Source organism: Zootermopsis nevadensis, unplaced genomic scaffold (genome assembly GCF_977971745.1).
Source record: "Zootermopsis nevadensis isolate Lab colony 2312 unplaced genomic scaffold, Znev_1.0 Znev_ptg000022l, whole genome shotgun sequence".
Classification (NCBI taxonomy): Eukaryota; Metazoa; Arthropoda; class Insecta; order Blattodea; family Termopsidae; genus Zootermopsis; species Zootermopsis nevadensis.
In genome coordinates, this window is record NW_028259154.1 from 103619 (window position 1) to 129422 (window position 25804).

At 43.3% G+C, this 25804-nt stretch overlaps 1 protein-coding gene across 24 annotated transcripts in view; it reads right to left on the bottom strand.

Annotated features, from left to right (window-relative positions):
* LOC147872926 (uncharacterized) overlaps positions 1-25804 on the bottom strand; it is a 62345-nt gene that overhangs the window by 12408 nt on the left and 24133 nt on the right. For 15 of the 24 annotated variants that reach the window (XR_015536435.1, XR_015536436.1, XR_015536437.1 and 12 more), the window contains 17 exons: positions 25095-25784; positions 23649-24051; positions 21195-23390; positions 20366-21055; positions 18920-19322; positions 16467-18662; positions 15639-16328; positions 14193-14595; positions 11740-13935; positions 10912-11601; positions 9466-9868; positions 7013-9208; positions 6185-6874; positions 4739-5141; positions 2286-4481; positions 1458-2147; positions 12-414 (listed from right to left, as the gene is read on the bottom strand). The gene's annotated coding sequence lies outside the window, so the exon portion shown is untranslated. Of the gene's footprint in view, positions 1-11; positions 415-1457; positions 2148-2242; positions 4482-4738; positions 5142-6184; positions 6875-6969; positions 9209-9465; positions 9869-10911; positions 11602-11696; positions 13936-14192; positions 14596-15638; positions 16329-16423; positions 18663-18919; positions 19323-20365; positions 21056-21194; positions 23391-23648; positions 24052-25094; positions 25785-25804 lie in introns of all 24 variants that reach the window. The other 9 variants (XR_015536439.1, XR_015536440.1, XR_015536442.1 and 6 more) reach the window with 9 other exon arrangements.

A 25804-nucleotide genomic window follows, 5' to 3' on the forward strand; every position in this document is an offset into this window, starting at 1 on the left:
CAGAGCATTACCGTTGCTTGGCAGAAAAAGTATTCCTCTTCCAACTTGGTACATATTCCGAATATTCATCCAGTTAATATTCTTTGTGATATGAAGTCAGAAGACAGTGTCCTACTTCTTGTACTGGTGCCTCTTATGAACAGACAGACACACACACTCACTCACTCACATCCAGTTATTGTAGCTCTATACATACGCTGCACTTTGTGAGCCAATTAATATGCTCTCTCTTTGAGAAATGTTGGTCCAACGCCCTATCTCGTGTCAGGGGCACAACACAGAGGTTTTACTCGCCAGTAACAGGTCATCTAACTGCGGCCAATATCGTTCTGGTTCTTCACCCCAGCCTTGTCAAACAGAACACCCAGAGGGAACTGAAGCAGGTAACTTCATGATGACGGCATGGCCGGTGTCCTAGAACATTAATGAAAATACATACTTCAGTACCCCAACACAGAGCAAGCGAGCGGACATCACGGCGCACGGAACGACAACCATCAACACTGCACAATGCATACGCCCGAAAACGTGAGTACAGAAGGGATGTGGACTGCCTGCAGGAATATGCCGGGGCACCAACAATGTCGGCGTGAACAACTCTGTAAGCTCCCGAGGAGAGCATTCCACCCTAGGGAATGTTGTGAATGTGCATGTACCTACGTACAGAGGCAAAAGGAGAGGTTACGGTGATGAGAAATTAATCGCGGAAGTTGAAACAAACAATTTCCTTGGCTAACAAGTTGACAACACCTCAGATTGGAAGAAGCACACTGAGTATATTATTCCCTAATTAAGCTCTGCGTGCCTTGCCATCAGAACAGTCATACCACCCATGACAATAGATGCTATAAAGCTAGTTTACTTTGCTTATTTCCACTCTGTGGTGTCTTATGGATTAATATTTTGGGGGAATTCAACAGACAGTAATAAGGCTTTTTACATGCAAAAGAAAATAATCACAACGATGGCAGTTGTCAAAAGCAGCTTACCTTGTAGAGAATTATTTCGTAAATTTAATATACTTCCACTTGCAAGCGAATTTATACTCTGCTTGCTATCATTTGTGGTGGAAAAGTTGGATAATTTTAAAAGAAATACAGATGTACATAATTTAATTACAAGATGTAAACCCTGCTAAATGTCAAAGAGGAGTGTACTTTACACGTGTCAAGTTATTTAATAATCACCAACCAACAATTAAAACTCTATATTGTGATATAAATGTATTCAAGCCTGCACTGAAATTAGCTTTCATACTTGAATTGCAAAATCTGAAGGTTATGTACATTCATATGTGAAACACGTTCTTGTAATTGTGTCAAAAGTACCGAGGTTTACGTATATTGAATGAAGTCCTGAAGTTTATGTTTATTGTATGAAATGACTTGTACTGCATCCTTTGGATTACTCCTAAGAAGGATCTATGGAATGCAAACAAACTCTACTCTCTAACATACCTGAATAATGCAATTCCTTATCCAAGTAACAAACACTCCAGGTGCTTCGTTCTGTCTCGTTCTTCACATCTCCAACTCCAAAAAAGCTGCTTCCCCATCACGCACACAACTGATCTTCTGAAACACTGATATTCAGACAAATTGGTCCTCCATGTCTTCGTTGATGCCAGTAAACACACACTACAGCACTACTCAGCACATCCCCTGATCTCAAACTCCTCTTTGAGACAGACTAGGCACTCCCACTAAATCTATAACAGTACACCTCCTCGGAAAGCAAGGTATATAATCGCACGAGGGCCTGAGGTCTTCCTTGTGGCATTGTGAGGCATGCTACGAACACCCCATACTTGGTCACTAGGAATCAAAAGTGGGCAACTGTGGTGTGGTGGCCACATAACCAACATTACAACCTGTAACCCTAGCTGCTTACTTCTAGCTTCTTCACTGCGATAAGCTCTTGCACAAATTTAAATCAACAGCTACTGAATTTCCACATGCAAGTCACAAAAACAGAGGCTGCCACCACGAGTCTGTGGGTCATCCCAACCGCATCGACTGATGAATTGTGTACATCATGCACAGTGGTCACGTCAGCTACCGGAGCAAAGTCTTGCTACCTCCGTAGTAATGATGGATTCGAAACTGCATAACGGCTGAAGTATCCCATATGCTTGCATTCACGCCCACCTGAAACAAAACCATGTACAGAAATAAACATCCGCATTGAGAGACCAGTATTAATTCTTACTACGAAGGCACTCTACACCACATTAATAACCTACTGGCAACTAATCCGGCCTTTCGTGCAACCAAAATATTTCCCACCTTACGTACTTCACACAGGAGAAAGATGACAAACATCAGTTCAAATAAACTTGCAAGCATTGGATATATAAGAGAGTAAAGCTGCACTCGACTGGCCATGCATCCTACCATCACGCCGTCCGAAGTAAACCACAACAGCAGAGGAGCTGCGCCATTTTCTCGCACGCAGGGACGGCAACGTCTGAAAAACAGCGAGAACACATCCCGCCACCGGCGGTGCATGTGGGATATTCAATAACCAATATGTGCGCATCCTGACGAACTGTGCTGTCATCTACCGACAATACACCTGAGGTACATGCCCGTCCGCGAACACTACACGGCACTGCCGAACCAAATGCTGACTGAAATACCACTCCAAACACTGTAAAATTATGAAGACCTCAAACTTTATTCCGTGAATACCATTAGTGACACATCTTCTCCTTTAAAAGGACAGGAAGTAAAGAAAAAAATTAAGGCGAAACGAGCTACCAACTTCGCCTATAAGAAACCAACTACCAATCACTTCCATAACCTCAAAAATCATAAAGTAATTTATGGATCCAACCACACCCAATAAACTACAGCTCAATCAACTTAGCACTATGAAACAAGTAGCCCACAATTTGCATCTACATCGCCTACATCCTAGGGCACATTTGTCACATAACCTGTCGGTCGCCGTTATGTTACTGCTCAGATTGATACCAGACACAACTCTTGAATACCTGCACGTCTACCTATAAATCACCCAGTGAAATCGTCCACGTCCTTTCCAACACGAACTTATCCTCGTCACATTTCATGTTGGCACTCAAGACATCACGCAAATTCAGCACCGACATTCTCCCTGCGCGATAATTTCTCACAAGTAATTTTGAAGAAGGGCGAAAACGTCTCGCGAGCTGAGTCATTTGAAAAGTACGACCAACATCACCTATAAGACACCAACTAATAAAACATTTCCATAACCTAAATATCTTCCATCATTTATGAAAACAGGTGGGATTTCGTAAACTACAGCTCAATGAACGAAGCACTATAAACGATTATTGCATATGTCGCCACTACACAGCCCCCCTGCCACCAGGTTGTACTTCACGAGCATCTATAACACACCCAACGACCCAGCCCACTGGTGACCGTACTTCAACAACACCAACTTCCCTTCGTCAGACTTCATTTTGGCACATGCAGCAATCAACACTTAATACACTACCAACAAAATTAATGCCGGCAATATTCGCTGAAAACCACTTGCAGAAAAACACACACAATCCATAAAACTCATTGCACTTACCTGACTTTCAAAAAGCAATCTCATCACTGGCAAGTCACACTTTTCGATCATAGGACAACTGCTATTGCGCATCTCCCGTTAACGACTGTTTGGAAACTCCCTCTCGGTGATGATCACTAAGTATTCCCGTTACCTCCCGCTTTGACATCTCTTTACAGATTTACATGAAGAAAATACAAACTAAGTAATGCGTGGTGGTCAGCACACTTTTAAAGCCCTCCTGGGTCAGAGAACGGACACCCACTATTATCAAGACTGTCCGGTATAGCTATGCCAGAGATCTTCATCACCGCACTTCCTAAACGAGTGAAACTGCAGAGCCCCCCCCATCTGCTTCCGAACAGATTCACAATGACTGACGTTTTGAAGATCTTCCTGTGGCATTAGCTTGAACTGAGAATGTGAACTGGGATGAAGCAGATAAAACGAAATAACACATTCTTTCCAGGAAGAGGAATCACATCTTTGGTGACAAGCTGCGGCCAAAGCCAAGAGCACCTGCAACTTACAGCCTGTCACACAGGACAAACTCTCTCTCATTCCGAGATGTGTTGGCCACCACACTATGAAGCAGACTCTTATCAACGCAATGTGATTGCGGCCGACATTTCTACTATTTTACTACACTCCGTAGAACACCCCACACACATAACTAGACATCCACACCTTACACGTTCACATGATTCATATCTAAGTTGCTATCACACTTGCAACACAATTACCACAACAGAGCAAGCCCCTGTCAATGGGTTAAATAACAGAAAACTCCACCACCTCTCCAGAGGCACACAAAATTTACACGCTGCATTCAGTCCTCTTCTCCATGTACGCACTCAGCAACAGGACGGCCAACCATCGGGGACACAAGCGGTCTTCTCTCGGATGTCAGTCTGTCTAGTGTTGGTGCACCACTCCTGCAATATACCAGGAAAGGTGTAAGATACACAAGAAATCTAGAATCTCAAGGGGCCACTTTCACAGACATTGGAGGCAAAGTCGTCTGAAATGGAACAATCTCATGCCAACTTATTTTATCTAATGGGTGCCTCCTGCTTATTCAAATATTTAATCTGAAATGGGGGCGGGGGGGAATGCCGTTCATAGACATACAGGGGATTAGACACGTAAGAACAAACATCCAACATGCAGTCAGCCTCTGTCAGAGCATTACCGTTGCTTGGCAGAAAAAGTATTCCTCTTCCAACTTGGTACATATTCCGAATATTCATCCAGTTAATATTCTTTGTGATATGAAGTCAGAAGACAGTGTCCTACTTCTTGTACTGGTGCCTCTTATGAACAGACAGACACACACACTCACTCACTCACATCCAGTTATTGTAGCTCTATACATACGCTGCACTTTGTGAGCCAATTAATATGCTCTCTCTTTGAGAAATGTTGGTCCAACGCCCTATCTCGTGTCAGGGGCACAACACAGAGGTTTTACTCGCCAGTAACAGGTCATCTAACTGCGGCCAATATCGTTCTGGTTCTTCACCCCAGCCTTGTCAAACAGAACACCCAGAGGGAACTGAAGCAGGTAACTTCATGATGACGGCATGGCCGGTGTCCTAGAACATTAATGAAAATACATACTTCAGTACCCCAACACAGAGCAAGCGAGCGGACATCACGGCGCACGGAACGACAACCATCAACACTGCACAATGCATACGCCCGAAAACGTGAGTACAGAAGGGATGTGGACTGCCTGCAGGAATATGCCGGGGCACCAACAATGTCGGCGTGAACAACTCTGTAAGCTCCCGAGGAGAGCATTCCACCCTAGGGAATGTTGTGAATGTGCATGTACCTACGTACAGAGGCAAAAGGAGAGGTTACGGTGATGAGAAATTAATCGCGGAAGTTGAAACAAACAATTTCCTTGGCTAACAAGTTGACAACACCTCAGATTGGAAGAAGCACACTGAGTATATTATTCCCTAATTAAGCTCTGCGTGCCTTGCCATCAGAACAGTCATACCACCCATGACAATAGATGCTATAAAGCTAGTTTACTTTGCTTATTTCCACTCTGTGGTGTCTTATGGATTAATATTTTGGGGGAATTCAACAGACAGTAATAAGGCTTTTTACATGCAAAAGAAAATAATCACAACGATGGCAGTTGTCAAAAGCAGCTTACCTTGTAGAGAATTATTTCGTAAATTTAATATACTTCCACTTGCAAGCGAATTTATACTCTGCTTGCTATCATTTGTGGTGGAAAAGTTGGATAATTTTAAAAGAAATACAGATGTACATAATTTAATTACAAGATGTAAACCCTGCTAAATGTCAAAGAGGAGTGTACTTTACACGTGTCAAGTTATTTAATAATCACCAACCAACAATTAAAACTCTATATTGTGATATAAATGTATTCAAGCCTGCACTGAAATTAGCTTTCATACTTGAATTGCAAAATCTGAAGGTTATGTACATTCATATGTGAAACACGTTCTTGTAATTGTGTCAAAAGTACCGAGGTTTACGTATATTGAATGAAGTCCTGAAGTTTATGTTTATTGTATGAAATGACTTGTACTGCATCCTTTGGATTACTCCTAAGAAGGATCTATGGAATGCAAACAAACTCTACTCTCTAACATACCTGAATAATGCAATTCCTTATCCAAGTAACAAACACTCCAGGTGCTTCGTTCTGTCTCGTTCTTCACATCTCCAACTCCAAAAAAGCTGCTTCCCCATCACGCACACAACTGATCTTCTGAAACACTGATATTCAGACAAATTGGTCCTCCATGTCTTCGTTGATGCCAGTAAACACACACTACAGCACTACTCAGCACATCCCCTGATCTCAAACTCCTCTTTGAGACAGACTAGGCACTCCCACTAAATCTATAACAGTACACCTCCTCGGAAAGCAAGGTATATAATCGCACGAGGGCCTGAGGTCTTCCTTGTGGCATTGTGAGGCATGCTACGAACACCCCATACTTGGTCACTAGGAATCAAAAGTGGGCAACTGTGGTGTGGTGGCCACATAACCAACATTACAACCTGTAACCCTAGCTGCTTACTTCTAGCTTCTTCACTGCGATAAGCTCTTGCACAAATTTAAATCAACAGCTACTGAATTTCCACATGCAAGTCACAAAAACAGAGGCTGCCACCACGAGTCTGTGGGTCATCCCAACCGCATCGACTGATGAATTGTGTCCATCATGCACAGTGGTCACGTCAGCTACCGGAGCAAAGTCTTGCTACCTCCGTAGTAATGATGGATTCGAAACTGCATAACGGCTGAAGTATCCCATATGCTTGCATTCACGCCCACCTGAAACAAAACCATGTACAGAAATAAACATCCGCATTGAGAGACCAGTATTAATTCTTACTACGAAGGCACTCTACACCACATTAATAACCTACTGGCAACTAATCCGGCCTTTCGTGCAACCAAAATATTTCCCACCTTACGTACTTCACACAGGAGAAAGATGACAAACATCAGTTCAAATAAACTTGCAAGCATTGGATATATAAGAGAGTAAAGCTGCACTCGACTGGCCATGCATCCTACCATCACGCCGTCCGAAGTAAACCACAACAGCAGAGGAGCTGCGCCATTTTCTCGCACGCAGGGACGGCAACGTCTGAAAAACAGCGAGAACACATCCCGCCACCGGCGGTGCATGTGGGATATTCAATAACCAATATGTGCGCATCCTGACGAACTGTGCTGTCATCTACCGACAATACACCTGAGGTACATGCCCGTCCGCGAACACTACACGGCACTGCCGAACCAAATGCTGACTGAAATACCACTCCAAACACTGTAAAATTATGAAGACCTCAAACTTTATTCCGTGAATACCATTAGTGACACATCTTCTCCTTTAAAAGGACAGGAAGTAAAGAAAAAAATTAAGGCGAAACGAGCTACCAACTTCGCCTATAAGAAACCAACTACCAATCACTTCCATAACCTCAAAAATCATAAAGTAATTTATGGATCCAACCACACCCAATAAACTACAGCTCAATCAACTTAGCACTATGAAACAAGTAGCCCACAATTTGCATCTACATCGCCTACATCCTAGGGCACATTTGTCACATAACCTGTCGGTCGCCGTTATGTTACTGCTCAGATTGATACCAGACACAACTCTTGAATACCTGCACGTCTACCTATAAATCACCCAGTGAAATCGTCCACGTCCTTTCCAACACGAACTTATCCTCGTCACATTTCATGTTGGCACTCAAGACATCACGCAAATTCAGCACCGACATTCTCCCTGCGCGATAATTTCTCACAAGTAATTTTGAAGAAGGGCGAAAACGTCTCGCGAGCTGAGTCATTTGAAAAGTACGACCAACATCACCTATAAGACACCAACTAATAAAACATTTCCATAACCTAAATATCTTCCATCATTTATGAAAACAGGTGGGATTTCGTAAACTACAGCTCAATGAACGAAGCACTATAAACGATTATTGCATATGTCGCCACTACACAGCCCCCCTGCCACCAGGTTGTACTTCACGAGCATCTATAACACACCCAACGACCCAGCCCACTGGTGACCGTACTTCAACAACACCAACTTCCCTTCGTCAGACTTCATTTTGGCACATGCAGCAATCAACACTTAATACACTACCAACAAAATTAATGCCGGCAATATTCGCTGAAAACCACTTGCAGAAAAACACACACAATCCATAAAACTCATTGCACTTACCTGACTTTCAAAAAGCAATCTCATCACTGGCAAGTCACACTTTTCGATCATAGGACAACTGCTATTGCGCATCTCCCGTTAACGACTGTTTGGAAACTCCCTCTCGGTGATGATCACTAAGTATTCCCGTTACCTCCCGCTTTGACATCTCTTTACAGATTTACATGAAGAAAATACAAACTAAGTAATGCGTGGTGGTCAGCACACTTTTAAAGCCCTCCTGGGTCAGAGAACGGACACCCACTATTATCAAGACTGTCCGGTATAGCTATGCCAGAGATCTTCATCACCGCACTTCCTAAACGAGTGAAACTGCAGAGCCCCCCCCATCTGCTTCCGAACAGATTCACAATGACTGACGTTTTGAAGATCTTCCTGTGGCATTAGCTTGAACTGAGAATGTGAACTGGGATGAAGCAGATAAAACGAAATAACACATTCTTTCCAGGAAGAGGAATCACATCTTTGGTGACAAGCTGCGGCCAAAGCCAAGAGCACCTGCAACTTACAGCCTGTCACACAGGACAAACTCTCTCTCATTCCGAGATGTGTTGGCCACCACACTATGAAGCAGACTCTTATCAACGCAATGTGATTGCGGCCGACATTTCTACTATTTTACTACACTCCGTAGAACACCCCACACACATAACTAGACATCCACACCTTACACGTTCACATGATTCATATCTAAGTTGCTATCACACTTGCAACACAATTACCACAACAGAGCAAGCCCCTGTCAATGGGTTAAATAACAGAAAACTCCACCACCTCTCCAGAGGCACACAAAATTTACACGCTGCATTCAGTCCTCTTCTCCATGTACGCACTCAGCAACAGGACGGCCAACCATCGGGGACACAAGCGGTCTTCTCTCGGATGTCAGTCTGTCTAGTGTTGGTGCACCACTCCTGCAATATACCAGGAAAGGTGTAAGATACACAAGAAATCTAGAATCTCAAGGGGCCACTTTCACAGACATTGGAGGCAAAGTCGTCTGAAATGGAACAATCTCATGCCAACTTATTTTATCTAATGGGTGCCTCCTGCTTATTCAAATATTTAATCTGAAATGGGGGCGGGGGGGAATGCCGTTCATAGACATACAGGGGATTAGACACGTAAGAACAAACATCCAACATGCAGTCAGCCTCTGTCAGAGCATTACCGTTGCTTGGCAGAAAAAGTATTCCTCTTCCAACTTGGTACATATTCCGAATATTCATCCAGTTAATATTCTTTGTGATATGAAGTCAGAAGACAGTGTCCTACTTCTTGTACTGGTGCCTCTTATGAACAGACAGACACACACACTCACTCACTCACATCCAGTTATTGTAGCTCTATACATACGCTGCACTTTGTGAGCCAATTAATATGCTCTCTCTTTGAGAAATGTTGGTCCAACGCCCTATCTCGTGTCAGGGGCACAACACAGAGGTTTTACTCGCCAGTAACAGGTCATCTAACTGCGGCCAATATCGTTCTGGTTCTTCACCCCAGCCTTGTCAAACAGAACACCCAGAGGGAACTGAAGCAGGTAACTTCATGATGACGGCATGGCCGGTGTCCTAGAACATTAATGAAAATACATACTTCAGTACCCCAACACAGAGCAAGCGAGCGGACATCACGGCGCACGGAACGACAACCATCAACACTGCACAATGCATACGCCCGAAAACGTGAGTACAGAAGGGATGTGGACTGCCTGCAGGAATATGCCGGGGCACCAACAATGTCGGCGTGAACAACTCTGTAAGCTCCCGAGGAGAGCATTCCACCCTAGGGAATGTTGTGAATGTGCATGTACCTACGTACAGAGGCAAAAGGAGAGGTTACGGTGATGAGAAATTAATCGCGGAAGTTGAAACAAACAATTTCCTTGGCTAACAAGTTGACAACACCTCAGATTGGAAGAAGCACACTGAGTATATTATTCCCTAATTAAGCTCTGCGTGCCTTGCCATCAGAACAGTCATACCACCCATGACAATAGATGCTATAAAGCTAGTTTACTTTGCTTATTTCCACTCTGTGGTGTCTTATGGATTAATATTTTGGGGGAATTCAACAGACAGTAATAAGGCTTTTTACATGCAAAAGAAAATAATCACAACGATGGCAGTTGTCAAAAGCAGCTTACCTTGTAGAGAATTATTTCGTAAATTTAATATACTTCCACTTGCAAGCGAATTTATACTCTGCTTGCTATCATTTGTGGTGGAAAAGTTGGATAATTTTAAAAGAAATACAGATGTACATAATTTAATTACAAGATGTAAACCCTGCTAAATGTCAAAGAGGAGTGTACTTTACACGTGTCAAGTTATTTAATAATCACCAACCAACAATTAAAACTCTATATTGTGATATAAATGTATTCAAGCCTGCACTGAAATTAGCTTTCATACTTGAATTGCAAAATCTGAAGGTTATGTACATTCATATGTGAAACACGTTCTTGTAATTGTGTCAAAAGTACCGAGGTTTACGTATATTGAATGAAGTCCTGAAGTTTATGTTTATTGTATGAAATGACTTGTACTGCATCCTTTGGATTACTCCTAAGAAGGATCTATGGAATGCAAACAAACTCTACTCTCTAACATACCTGAATAATGCAATTCCTTATCCAAGTAACAAACACTCCAGGTGCTTCGTTCTGTCTCGTTCTTCACATCTCCAACTCCAAAAAAGCTGCTTCCCCATCACGCACACAACTGATCTTCTGAAACACTGATATTCAGACAAATTGGTCCTCCATGTCTTCGTTGATGCCAGTAAACACACACTACAGCACTACTCAGCACATCCCCTGATCTCAAACTCCTCTTTGAGACAGACTAGGCACTCCCACTAAATCTATAACAGTACACCTCCTCGGAAAGCAAGGTATATAATCGCACGAGGGCCTGAGGTCTTCCTTGTGGCATTGTGAGGCATGCTACGAACACCCCATACTTGGTCACTAGGAATCAAAAGTGGGCAACTGTGGTGTGGTGGCCACATAACCAACATTACAACCTGTAACCCTAGCTGCTTACTTCTAGCTTCTTTACTGCGATAAGCTCTTGCACAAATTTAAATCAACAGCTACTGAATTTCCACATGCAAGTCACAAAAACAGAGGCTGCCACCACGAGTCTGTGGGTCATCCCAACCGCATCGACTGATGAATTGTGTCCATCATGCACAGTGGTCACGTCAGCTACCGGAGCAAAGTCTTGCTACCTCCGTAGTAATGATGGATTCGAAACTGCATAACGGCTGAAGTATCCCATATGCTTGCATTCACGCCCACCTGAAACAAAACCATGTACAGAAATAAACATCCGCATTGAGAGACCAGTATTAATTCTTACTACGAAGGCACTCTACACCACATTAATAACCTACTGGCAACTAATCCGGCCTTTCGTGCAACCAAAATATTTCCCACCTTACGTACTTCACACAGGAGAAAGATGACAAACATCAGTTCAAATAAACTTGCAAGCATTGGATATATAAGAGAGTAAAGCTGCACTCGACTGGCCATGCATCCTACCATCACGCCGTCCGAAGTAAACCACAACAGCAGAGGAGCTGCGCCATTTTCTCGCACGCAGGGACGGCAACGTCTGAAAAACAGCGAGAACACATCCCGCCACCGGCGGTGCATGTGGGATATTCAATAACCAATATGTGCGCATCCTGACGAACTGTGCTGTCATCTACCGACAATACACCTGAGGTACATGCCCGTCCGCGAACACTACACGGCACTGCCGAACCAAATGCTGACTGAAATACCACTCCAAACACTGTAAAATTATGAAGACCTCAAACTTTATTCCGTGAATACCATTAGTGACACATCTTCTCCTTTAAAAGGACAGGAAGTAAAGAAAAAAATTAAGGCGAAACGAGCTACCAACTTCGCCTATAAGAAACCAACTACCAATCACTTCCATAACCTCAAAAATCATAAAGTAATTTATGGATCCAACCACACCCAATAAACTACAGCTCAATCAACTTAGCACTATGATACAAGTAGCCCACAATTTGCATCTACATCGCCTACATCCTAGGGCACATTTGTCACATAACCTGTCGGTCGCCGTTATGTTACTGCTCAGATTGATACCAGACACAACTCTTGAATACCTGCACGTCTACCTATAAATCACCCAGTGAAATCGTCCACGTCCTTTCCAACACGAACTTATCCTCGTCACATTTCATGTTGGCACTCAAGACATCACGCAAATTCAGCACCGACATTCTCCCTGCGCGATAATTTCTCACAAGTAATTTTGAAGAAGGGCGAAAACGTCTCGCGAGCTGAGTCATTTGAAAAGTACGACCAACATCACCTATAAGACACCAACTAATAAAACATTTCCATAACCTAAATATCTTCCATCATTTATGAAAACAGGTGGGATTTCGTAAACTACAGCTCAATGAACGAAGCACTATAAACGATTATTGCATATGTCGCCACTACACAGCCCCCCTGCCACCAGGTTGTACTTCACGAGCATCTATAACACACCCAACGACCCAGCCCACTGGTGACCGTACTTCAACAACACCAACTTCCCTTCGTCAGACTTCATTTTGGCACATGCAGCAATCAACACTTAATACACTACCAACAAAATTAATGCCGGCAATATTCGCTGAAAACCACTTGCAGAAAAACACACACAATCCATAAAACTCATTGCACTTACCTGACTTACAAAAAGCAATCTCATCACTGGCAAGTCACACTTTTCGATCATAGGACAACTGCTATTGCGCATCTCCCGTTAACGACTGTTTGGAAACTCCCTCTCGGTGATGATCACTAAGTATTCCCGTTACCTCCCGCTTTGACATCTCTTTACAGATTTACATGAAGAAAATACAAACTAAGTAATGCGTGGTGGTCAGCACACTTTTAAAGCCCTCCTGGGTCAGAGAACGGACACCCACTATTATCAAGACTGTCCGGTATAGCTATGCCAGAGATCTTCATCACCGCACTTCCTAAACGAGTGAAACTGCAGAGCCCCCCCCATCTGCTTCCGAACAGATTCACAATGACTGACGTTTTGAAGATCTTCCTGTGGCATTAGCTTGAACTGAGAATGTGAACTGGGATGAAGCAGATAAAACGAAATAACACATTCTTTCCAGGAAGAGGAATCACATCTTTGGTGACAAGCTGCGGCCAAAGCCAAGAGCACCTGCAACTTACAGCCTGTCACACAGGACAAACTCTCTCTCATTCCGAGATGTGTTGGCCACCACACTATGAAGCAGACTCTTATCAACGCAATGTGATTGCGGCCGACATTTCTACTATTTTACTACACTCCGTAGAACACCCCACACACATAACTAGACATCCACACCTTACACGTTCACATGATTCATATCTAAGTTGCTATCACACTTGCAACACAATTACCACAACAGAGCAAGCCCCTGTCAATGGGTTAAATAACAGAAAACTCCACCACCTCTCCAGAGGCACACAAAATTTACACGCTGCATTCAGTCCTCTTCTCCATGTACGCACTCAGCAACAGGACGGCCAACCATCGGGGACACAAGCGGTCTTCTCTCGGATGTCAGTCTGTCTAGTGTTGGTGCACCACTCCTGCAATATACCAGGAAAGGTGTAAGATACACAAGAAATCTAGAATCTCAAGGGGCCACTTTCACAGACATTGGAGGCAAAGTCGTCTGAAATGGAACAATCTCATGCCAACTTATTTTATCTAATGGGTGCCTCCTGCTTATTCAAATATTTAATCTGAAATGGGGGCGGGGGGGAATGCCGTTCATAGACATACAGGGGATTAGACACGTAAGAACAAACATCCAACATGCAGTCAGCCTCTGTCAGAGCATTACCGTTGCTTGGCAGAAAAAGTATTCCTCTTCCAACTTGGTACATATTCCGAATATTCATCCAGTTAATATTCTTTGTGATATGAAGTCAGAAGACAGTGTCCTACTTCTTGTACTGGTGCCTCTTATGAACAGACAGACACACACACTCACTCACTCACATCCAGTTATTGTAGCTCTATACATACGCTGCACTTTGTGAGCCAATTAATATGCTCTCTCTTTGAGAAATGTTGGTCCAACGCCCTATCTCGTGTCAGGGGCACAACACAGAGGTTTTACTCGCCAGTAACAGGTCATCTAACTGCGGCCAATATCGTTCTGGTTCTTCACCCCAGCCTTGTCAAACAGAACACCCAGAGGGAACTGAAGCAGGTAACTTCATGATGACGGCATGGCCGGTGTCCTAGAACATTAATGAAAATACATACTTCAGTACCCCAACACAGAGCAAGCGAGCGGACATCACGGCGCACGGAACGACAACCATCAACACTGCACAATGCATACGCCCGAAAACGTGAGTACAGAAGGGATGTGGACTGCCTGCAGGAATATGCCGGGGCACCAACAATGTCGGCGTGAACAACTCTGTAAGCTCCCGAGGAGAGCATTCCACCCTAGGGAATGTTGTGAATGTGCATGTACCTACGTACAGAGGCAAAAGGAGAGGTTACGGTGATGAGAAATTAATCGCGGAAGTTGAAACAAACAATTTCCTTGGCTAACAAGTTGACAACACCTCAGATTGGAAGAAGCACACTGAGTATATTATTCCCTAATTAAGCTCTGCGTGCCTTGCCATCAGAACAGTCATACCACCCATGACAATAGATGCTATAAAGCTAGTTTACTTTGCTTATTTCCACTCTGTGGTGTCTTATGGATTAATATTTTGGGGGAATTCAACAGACAGTAATAAGGCTTTTTACATGCAAAAGAAAATAATCACAACGATGGCAGTTGTCAAAAGCAGCTTACCTTGTAGAGAATTATTTCGTAAATTTAATATACTTCCACTTGCAAGCGAATTTATACTCTGCTTGCTATCATTTGTGGTGGAAAAGTTGGATAATTTTAAAAGAAATACAGATGTACATAATTTAATTACAAGATGTAAACCCTGCTAAATGTCAAAGAGGAGTGTACTTTACACGTGTCAAGTTATTTAATAATCACCAACCAACAATTAAAACTCTATATTGTGATATAAATGTATTCAAGCCTGCACTGAAATTAGCTTTCATACTTGAATTGCAAAATCTGAAGGTTATGTACATTCATATGTGAAACACGTTCTTGTAATTGTGTCAAAAGTACCGAGGTTTACGTATATTGAATGAAGTCCTGAAGTTTATGTTTATTGTATGAAATGACTTGTACTGCATCCTTTGGATTACTCCTAAGAAGGATCTATGGAATGCAAACAAACTCTACTCTCTAACATACCTGAATAATGCAATTCCTTATCCAAGTAACAAACACTCCAGGTGCTTCGTTCTGTCTCGTTCTTCACATCTCCAACTCCAAAAAAGCTGCTTCCCCATCACGCACACAACTGATCTTCTGAAACACTGATATTCAGACAAATTGGTCCTCCATGTCTTCGTTGATGCCAGTAAACACACACTACAGCACTACTCAGCACATCCCCTGATCTCAAACTCCTCTTTGAGACAGACTAGGCACTCCCACTAAATCTATAACAGTACACCTCCTCGGAAAGCAAGGTATATAATCGCACGAGGGCCTGAGGTCTTCCTTGTGGCATTGTGAGGCATGCTACGAACACCCCATACTTGGTCACTAGGAATCAAAAGTGGGCAACTGTGGTGTGGTGGCCACATAACCAACATTACAACCTGTAACCCTAGCTGCTTACTTCTAGCTTCTTCACTGCGATAAGCTCTTGCACAAATTTAAATCAACAGCTACTGAATTTCCACATGCAAGTCACAAAAACAGAGGCTGCCACCACGAGTCTGTGGGTCATCCCAACCGCATCGACTGATGAATTGTGTCCATCATGCACAGTGGTCACGTCAGCTACCGGAGCAAAGTCTTGCTACCTCCGTAGTAATGATGGATTCGAAACTGCATAACGGCTGAAGTATCCCATATGCTTGCATTCACGCCCACCTGAAACAAAACCATGTACAGAAATAAACATCCGCATTGAGAGACCAGTATTAATTCTTACTACGAAGGCACTCTACACCACATTAATAACCTACTGGCAACTAATCCGGCCTTTCGTGCAACCAAAATATTTCCCACCTTACGTACTTCACACAGGAGAAAGATGACAAACATCAGTTCAAATAAACTTGCAAGCATTGGATATATAAGAGAGTAAAGCTGCACTCGACTGGCCATGCATCCTACCATCACGCCGTCCGAAGTAAACCACAACAGCAGAGGAGCTGCGCCATTTTCTCGCACGCAGGGACGGCAACGTCTGAAAAACAGCGAGAACACATCCCGCCACCGGCGGTGCATGTGGGATATTCAATAACCAATATGTGCGCATCCTGACGAACTGTGCTGTCATCTACCGACAATACACCTGAGGTACATGCCCGTCCGCGAACACTACACGGCACTGCCGAACCAAATGCTGACTGAAATACCACTCCAAACACTGTAAAATTATGAAGACCTCAAACTTTATTCCGTGAATACCATTAGTGACACATCTTCTCCTTTAAAAGGACAGGAAGTAAAGAAAAAAATTAAGGCGAAACGAGCTACCAACTTCGCCTATAAGAAACCAACTACCAATCACTTCCATAACCTCAAAAATCATAAAGTAATTTATGGATCCAACCACACCCAATAAACTACAGCTCAATCAACTTAGCACTATGAAACAAGTAGCCCACAATTTGCATCTACATCGCCTACATCCTAGGGCACATTTGTCACATAACCTGTCGGTCGCCGTTATGTTACTGCTCAGATTGATACCAGACACAACTCTTGAATACCTGCACGTCTACCTATAAATCACCCAGTGAAATCGTCCACGTCCTTTCCAACACGAACTTATCCTCGTCACATTTCATGTTGGCACTCAAGACATCACGCAAATTCAGCACCGACATTCTCCCTGCGCGATAATTTCTCACAAGTAATTTTGAAGAAGGGCGAAAACGTCTCGCGAGCTGAGTCATTTGAAAAGTACGACCAACATCACCTATAAGACACCAACTAATAAAACATTTCCATAACCTAAATATCTTCCATCATTTATGAAAACAGGTGGGATTTCGTAAACTACAGCTCAATGAACGAAGCACTATAAACGATTATTGCATATGTCGCCACTACACAGCCCCCCTGCCACCAGGTTGTACTTCACGAGCATCTATAACACACCCAACGACCCAGCCCACTGGTGACCGTACTTCAACAACACCAACTTCCCTTCGTCAGACTTCATTTTGGCACATGCAGCAATCAACACTTAATACACTACCAACAAAATTAATGCCGGCAATATTCGCTGAAAACCACTTGCAGAAAAACACACACAATCCATAAAACTCATTGCACTTACCTGACTTTCAAAAAGCAATCTCATCACTGGCAAGTCACACTTTTCGATCATAGGACAACTGCTATTGCGCATCTCCCGTTAACGACTGTTTGGAAACTCCCTCTCGGTGATGATCACTAAGTATTCCCGTTACCTCCCGCTTTGACATCTCTTTACAGATTTACATGAAGAAAATACAAACTAAGTAATGCGTGGTGGTCAGCACACTTTTAAAGCCCTCCTGGGTCAGAGAACGGACACCCACTATTATCAAGACTGTCCGGTATAGCTATGCCAGAGATCTTCATCACCGCACTTCCTAAACGAGTGAAACTGCAGAGCCCCCCCCATCTGCTTCCGAACAGATTCACAATGACTGACGTTTTGAAGATCTTCCTGTGGCATTAGCTTGAACTGAGAATGTGAACTGGGATGAAGCAGATAAAACGAAATAACACATTCTTTCCAGGAAGAGGAATCACATCTTTGGTGACAAGCTGCGGCCAAAGCCAAGAGCACCTGCAACTTACAGCCTGTCACACAGGACAAACTCTCTCTCATTCCGAGATGTGTTGGCCACCACACTATGAAGCAGACTCTTATCAACGCAATGTGATTGCGGCCGACATTTCTACTATTTTACTACACTCCGTAGAACACCCCACACACATAACTAGACATCCACACCTTACACGTTCACATGATTCATATCTAAGTTGCTATCACACTTGCAACACAATTACCACAACAGAGCAAGCCCCTGTCAATGGGTTAAATAACAGAAAACTCCACCACCTCTCCAGAGGCACACAAAATTTACACGCTGCATTCAGTCCTCTTCTCCATGTACGCACTCAGCAACAGGACGGCCAACCATCGGGGACACAAGCGGTCTTCTCTCGGATGTCAGTCTGTCTAGTGTTGGTGCACCACTCCTGCAATATACCAGGAAAGGTGTAAGATACACAAGAAATCTAGAATCTCAAGGGGCCACTTTCACAGACATTGGAGGCAAAGTCGTCTGAAATGGAACAATCTCATGCCAACTTATTTTATCTAATGGGTGCCTCCTGCTTATTCAAATATTTAATCTGAAATGGGGGCGGGGGGGAATGCCGTTCATAGACATACAGGGGATTAGACACGTAAGAACAAACATCCAACATGCAGTCAGCCTCTGTCAGAGCATTACCGTTGCTTGGCAGAAAAAGTATTCCTCTTCCAACTTGGTACATATTCCGAATATTCATCCAGTTAATATTCTTTGTGATATGAAGTCAGAAGACAGTGTCCTACTTCTTGTACTGGTGCCTCTTATGAACAGACAGACACACACACTCACTCACTCACATCCAGTTATTGTAGCTCTATACATACGCTGCACTTTGTGAGCCAATTAATATGCTCTCTCTTTGAGAAATGTTGGTCCAACGCCCTATCTCGTGTCAGGGGCACAACACAGAGGTTTTACTCGCCAGTAACAGGTCATCTAACTGCGGCCAATATCGTTCTGGTTCTTCACCCCAGCCTTGTCAAACAGAACACCCAGAGGGAACTGAAGCAGGTAACTTCATGATGACGGCATGGCCGGTGTCCTAGAACATTAATGAAAATACATACTTCAGTACCCCAACACAGAGCAAGCGAGCGGACATCACGGCGCACGGAACGACAACCATCAACACTGCACAATGCATACGCCCGAAAACGTGAGTACAGAAGGGATGTGGACTGCCTGCAGGAATATGCCGGGGCACCAACAATGTCGGCGTGAACAACTCTGTAAGCTCCCGAGGAGAGCATTCCACCCTAGGGAATGTTGTGAATGTGCATGTACCTACGTACAGAGGCAAAAGGAGAGGTTACGGTGATGAGAAATTAATCGCGGAAGTTGAAACAAACAATTTCCTTGGCTAACAAGTTGACAACACCTCAGATTGGAAGAAGCACACTGAGTATATTATTCCCTAATTAAGCTCTGCGTGCCTTGCCATCAGAACAGTCATACCACCCATGACAATAGATGCTATAAAGCTAGTTTACTTTGCTTATTTCCACTCTGTGGTGTCTTATGGATTAATATTTTGGGGGAATTCAACAGACAGTAATAAGGCTTTTTACATGCAAAAGAAAATAATCACAACGATGGCAGTTGTCAAAAGCAGCTTACCTTGTAGAGAATTATTTCGTAAATTTAATATACTTCCACTTGCAAGCGAATTTATACTCTGCTTGCTATCATTTGTGGTGGAAAAGTTGGATAATTTTAAAAGAAATACAGATGTACATAATTTAATTACAAGATGTAAACCCTGCTAAATGTCAAAGAGGAGTGTACTTTACACGTGTCAAGTTATTTAATAATCACCAACCAACAATTAAAACTCTATATTGTGATATAAATGTATTCAAGCCTGCACTGAAATTAGCTTTCATACTTGAATTGCAAAATCTGAAGGTTATGTACATTCATATGTGAAACACGTTCTTGTAATTGTGTCAAAAGTACCGAGGTTTACGTATATTGAATGAAGTCCTGAAGTTTATGTTTATTGTATGAAATGACTTGTACTGCATCCTTTGGATTACTCCTAAGAAGGATCTATGGAATGCAAACAAACTCTACTCTCTAACATACCTGAATAATGCAATTCCTTATCCAAGTAACAAACACTCCAGGTGCTTCGTTCTGTCTCGTTCTTCACATCTCCAACTCCAAAAAAGCTGCTTCCCCATCACGCACACAACTGATCTTCTGAAACACTGATATTCAGACAAATTGGTCCTCCATGTCTTCGTTGATGCCAGTAAACACACACTACAGCACTACTCAGCACATCCCCTGATCTCAAACTCCTCTTTGAGACAGACTAGGCACTCCCACTAAATCTATAACAGTACACCTCCTCGGAAAGCAAGGTATATAATCGCACGAGGGCCTGAGGTCTTCCTTGTGGCATTGTGAGGCATGCTACGAACACCCCATACTTGGTCACTAGGAATCAAAAGTGGGCAACTGTGGTGTGGTGGCCACATAACCAACATTACAACCTGTAACCCTAGCTGCTTACTTCTAGCTTCTTCACTGCGATAAGCTCTTGCACAAATTTAAATCAACAGCTACTGAATTTCCACATGCAAGTCACAAAAACAGAGGCTGCCACCACGAGTCTGTGGGTCATCCCAACCGCATCGACTGATGAATTGTGTCCATCATGCACAGTGGTCACGTCAGCTACCGGAGCAAAGTCTTGCTACCTCCGTAGTAATGATGGATTCGAAACTGCATAACGGCTGAAGTATCCCATATGCTTGCATTCACGCCCACCTGAAACAAAACCATGTACAGAAATAAACATCCGCATTGAGAGACCAGTATTAATTCTTACTACGAAGGCACTCTACACCACATTAATAACCTACTGGCAACTAATCCGGCCTTTCGTGCAAACCAAAATATTTCCCACCTTACGTACTTCACACAGGAGAAAGATGACAAACATCAGTTCAAATAAACTTGCAAGCATTGGATATATAAGAGAGTAAAGCTGCACTCGACTGGCCATGCATCCTACCATCACGCCGTCCGAAGTAAACCACAACAGCAGAGGAGCTGCGCCATTTTCTCGCACGCAGGGACGGCAACGTCTGAAAAACAGCGAGAACACATCCCGCCACCGGCGGTGCATGTGGGATATTCAATAACCAATATGTGCGCATCCTGACGAACTGTGCTGTCATCTACCGACAATACACCTGAGGTACATGCCCGTCCGCGAACACTACACGGCACTGCCGAACCAAATGCTGACTGAAATACCACTCCAAACACTGTAAAATTATGAAGACCTCAAACTTTATTCCGTGAATACCATTAGTGACACATCTTCTCCTTTAAAAGGACAGGAAGTAAAGAAAAAAATTAAGGCGAAACGAGCTACCAACTTCGCCTATAAGAAACCAACTACCAATCACTTCCATAACCTCAAAAATCATAAAGTAATTTATGGATCCAACCACACCCAATAAACTACAGCTCAATCAACTTAGCACTATGAAACAAGTAGCCCACAATTTGCATCTACATCGCCTACATCCTAGGGCACATTTGTCACATAACCTGTCGGTCGCCGTTATGTTACTGCTCAGATTGATACCAGACACAACTCTTGAATACCTGCACGTCTACCTATAAATCACCCAGTGAAATCGTCCACGTCCTTTCCAACACGAACTTATCCTCGTCACATTTCATGTTGGCACTCAAGACATCACGCAAATTCAGCACCGACATTCTCCCTGCGCGATAATTTCTCACAAGTAATTTTGAAGAAGGGCGAAAACGTCTCGCGAGCTGAGTCATTTGAAAAGTACGACCAACATCACCTATAAGACACCAACTAATAAAACATTTCCATAACCTAAATATCTTCCATCATTTATGAAAACAGGTGGGATTTCGTAAACTACAGCTCAATGAACGAAGCACTATAAACGATTATTGCATATGTCGCCACTACACAGCCCCCCTGCCACCAGGTTGTACTTCACGAGCATCTATAACACACCCAACGACCCAGCCCACTGGTGACCGTACTTCAACAACACCAACTTCCCTTCGTCAGACTTCATTTTGGCACATGCAGCAATCAACACTTAATACACTACCAACAAAATTAATGCCGGCAATATTCGCTGAAAACCACTTGCAGAAAAACACACACAATCCATAAAACTCATTGCACTTACCTGACTTACAAAAAGCAATCTCATCACTGGCAAGTCACACTTTTCGATCATAGGACAACTGCTATTGCGCATCTCCCGTTAACGACTGTTTGGAAACTCCCTCTCGGTGATGATCACTAAGTATTCCCGTTACCTCCCGCTTTGACATCTCTTTACAGATTTACATGAAGAAAATACAAACTAAGTAATGCGTGGTGGTCAGCACACTTTTAAAGCCCTCCTGGGTCAGAGAACGGACACCCACTATTATCAAGACTGTCCGGTATAGCTATGCCAGAGATCTTCATCACCGCACTTCCTAAACGAGTGAAACTGCAGAGCCCCCCCCATCTGCTTCCGAACAGATTCACAATGACTGACGTTTTGAAGATCTTCCTGTGGCATTAGCTTGAACTGAGAATGTGAACTGGGATGAAGCAGATAAAACGAAATAACACATTCTTTCCAGGAAGAGGAATCACATCTTTGGTGACAAGCTGCGGCCAAAGCCAAGAGCACCTGCAACTTACAGCCTGTCACACAGGACAAACTCTCTCTCATTCCGAGATGTGTTGGCCACCACACTATGAAGCAGACTCTTATCAACGCAATGTGATTGCGGCCGACATTTCTACTATTTTACTACACTCCGTAGAACACCCCACACACATAACTAGACATCCACACCTTACACGTTCACATGATTCATATCTAAGTTGCTATCACACTTGCAACACAATTACCACAACAGAGCAAGCCCCTGTCAATGGGTTAAATAACAGAAAACTCCACCACCTCTCCAGAGGCACACAAAATTTACACGCTGCATTCAGTCCTCTTCTCCATGTACGCACTCAGCAACAGGACGGCCAACCATCGGGGACACAAGCGGTCTTCTCTCGGATGTCAGTCTGTCTAGTGTTGGTGCACCACTCCTGCAATATACCAGGAAAGGTGTAAGATACACAAGAAATCTAGAATCTCAAGGGGCCACTTTCACAGACATTGGAGGCAAAGTCGTCTGAAATGGAACAATCTCATGCCAACTTATTTTATCTAATGGGTGCCTCCTGCTTATTCAAATATTTAATCTGAAATGGGGGCGGGGGGGGAATGCCGTTCATAGACATACAGGGGATTAGACACGTAAGAACAAACATCCAACATGCAGTCAGCCTCTGTCAGAGCATTACCGTTGCTTGGCAGAAAAAGTATTCCTCTTCCAACTTGGTACATATTCCGAATATTCATCCAGTTAATATTCTTTGTGATATGAAGTCAGAAGACAGTGTCCTACTTCTTGTACTGGTGCCTCTTATGAACAGACAGACACACACACTCACTCACTCACATCCAGTTATTGTAGCTCTATACATACGCTGCACTTTGTGAGCCAATTAATATGCTCTCTCTTTGAGAAATGTTGGTCCAACGCCCTATCTCGTGTCAGGGGCACAACACAGAGGTTTTACTCGCCAGTAACAGGTCATCTAACTGCGGCCAATATCGTTCTGGTTCTTCACCCCAGCCTTGTCAAACAGAACACCCAGAGGGAACTGAAGCAGGTAACTTCATGATGACGGCATGGCCGGTGTCCTAGAACATTAATGAAAATACATACTTCAGTACCCCAACACAGAGCAAGCGAGCGGACATCACGGCGCACGGAACGACAACCATCAACACTGCACAATGCATACGCCCGAAAACGTGAGTACAGAAGGGATGTGGACTGCCTGCAGGAATATGCCGGGGCACCAACAATGTCGGCGTGAACAACTCTGTAAGCTCCCGAGGAGAGCATTCCACCCTAGGGAATGTTGTGAATGTGCATGTACCTACGTACAGAGGCAAAAGGAGAGGTTACGGTGATGAGAAATTAATCGCGGAAGTTGAAACAAACAATTTCCTTGGCTAACAAGTTGACAACACCTCAGATTGGAAGAAGCACACTGAGTATATTATTCCCTAATTAAGCTCTGCGTGCCTTGCCATCAGAACAGTCATACCACCCATGACAATAGATGCTATAAAGCTAGTTTACTTTGCTTATTTCCACTCTGTGGTGTCTTATGGATTAATATTTTGGGGGAATTCAACAGACAGTAATAAGGCTTTTTACATGCAAAAGAAAATAATCACAACGATGGCAGTTGTCAAAAGCAGCTTACCTTGTAGAGAATTATTTCGTAAATTTAATATACTTCCACTTGCAAGCGAATTTATACTCTGCTTGCTATCATTTGTGGTGGAAAAGTTGGATAATTTTAAAAGAAATACAGATGTACATAATTTAATTACAAGATGTAAACCCTGCTAAATGTCAAAGAGGAGTGTACTTTACACGTGTCAAGTTATTTAATAATCACCAACCAACAATTAAAACTCTATATTGTGATATAAATGTATTCAAGCCTGCACTGAAATTAGCTTTCATACTTGAATTGCAAAATCTGAAGGTTATGTACATTCATATGTGAAACACGTTCTTGTAATTGTGTCAAAAGTACCGAGGTTTACGTATATTGAATGAAGTCCTGAAGTTTATGTTTATTGTATGAAATGACTTGTACTGCATCCTTTGGATTACTCCTAAGAAGGATCTATGGAATGCAAACAAACTCTACTCTCTAACATACCTGAATAATGCAATTCCTTATCCAAGTAACAAACACTCCAGGTGCTTCGTTCTGTCTCGTTCTTCACATCTCCAACTCCAAAAAAGCTGCTTCCCCATCACGCACACAACTGATCTTCTGAAACACTGATATTCAGACAAATTGGTCCTCCATGTCTTCGTTGATGCCAGTAAACACACACTACAGCACTACTCAGCACATCCCCTGATCTCAAACTCCTCTTTGAGACAGACTAGGCACTCCCACTAAATCTATAACAGTACACCTCCTCGGAAAGCAAGGTATATAATCGCACGAGGGCCTGAGGTCTTCCTTGTGGCATTGTGAGGCATGCTACGAACACCCCATACTTGGTCACTAGGAATCAAAAGTGGGCAACTGTGGTGTGGTGGCCACATAACCAACATTACAACCTGTAACCCTAGCTGCTTACTTCTAGCTTCTTCACTGCGATAAGCTCTTGCACAAATTTAAATCAACAGCTACTGAATTTCCACATGCAAGTCACAAAAACAGAGGCTGCCACCACGAGTCTGTGGGTCATCCCAACCGCATCGACTGATGAATTGTGTCCATCATGCACAGTGGTCACGTCAGCTACCGGAGCAAAGTCTTGCTACCTCCGTAGTAATGATGGATTCGAAACTGCATAACGGCTGAAGTATCCCATATGCTTGCATTCACGCCCACCTGAAACAAAACCATGTACA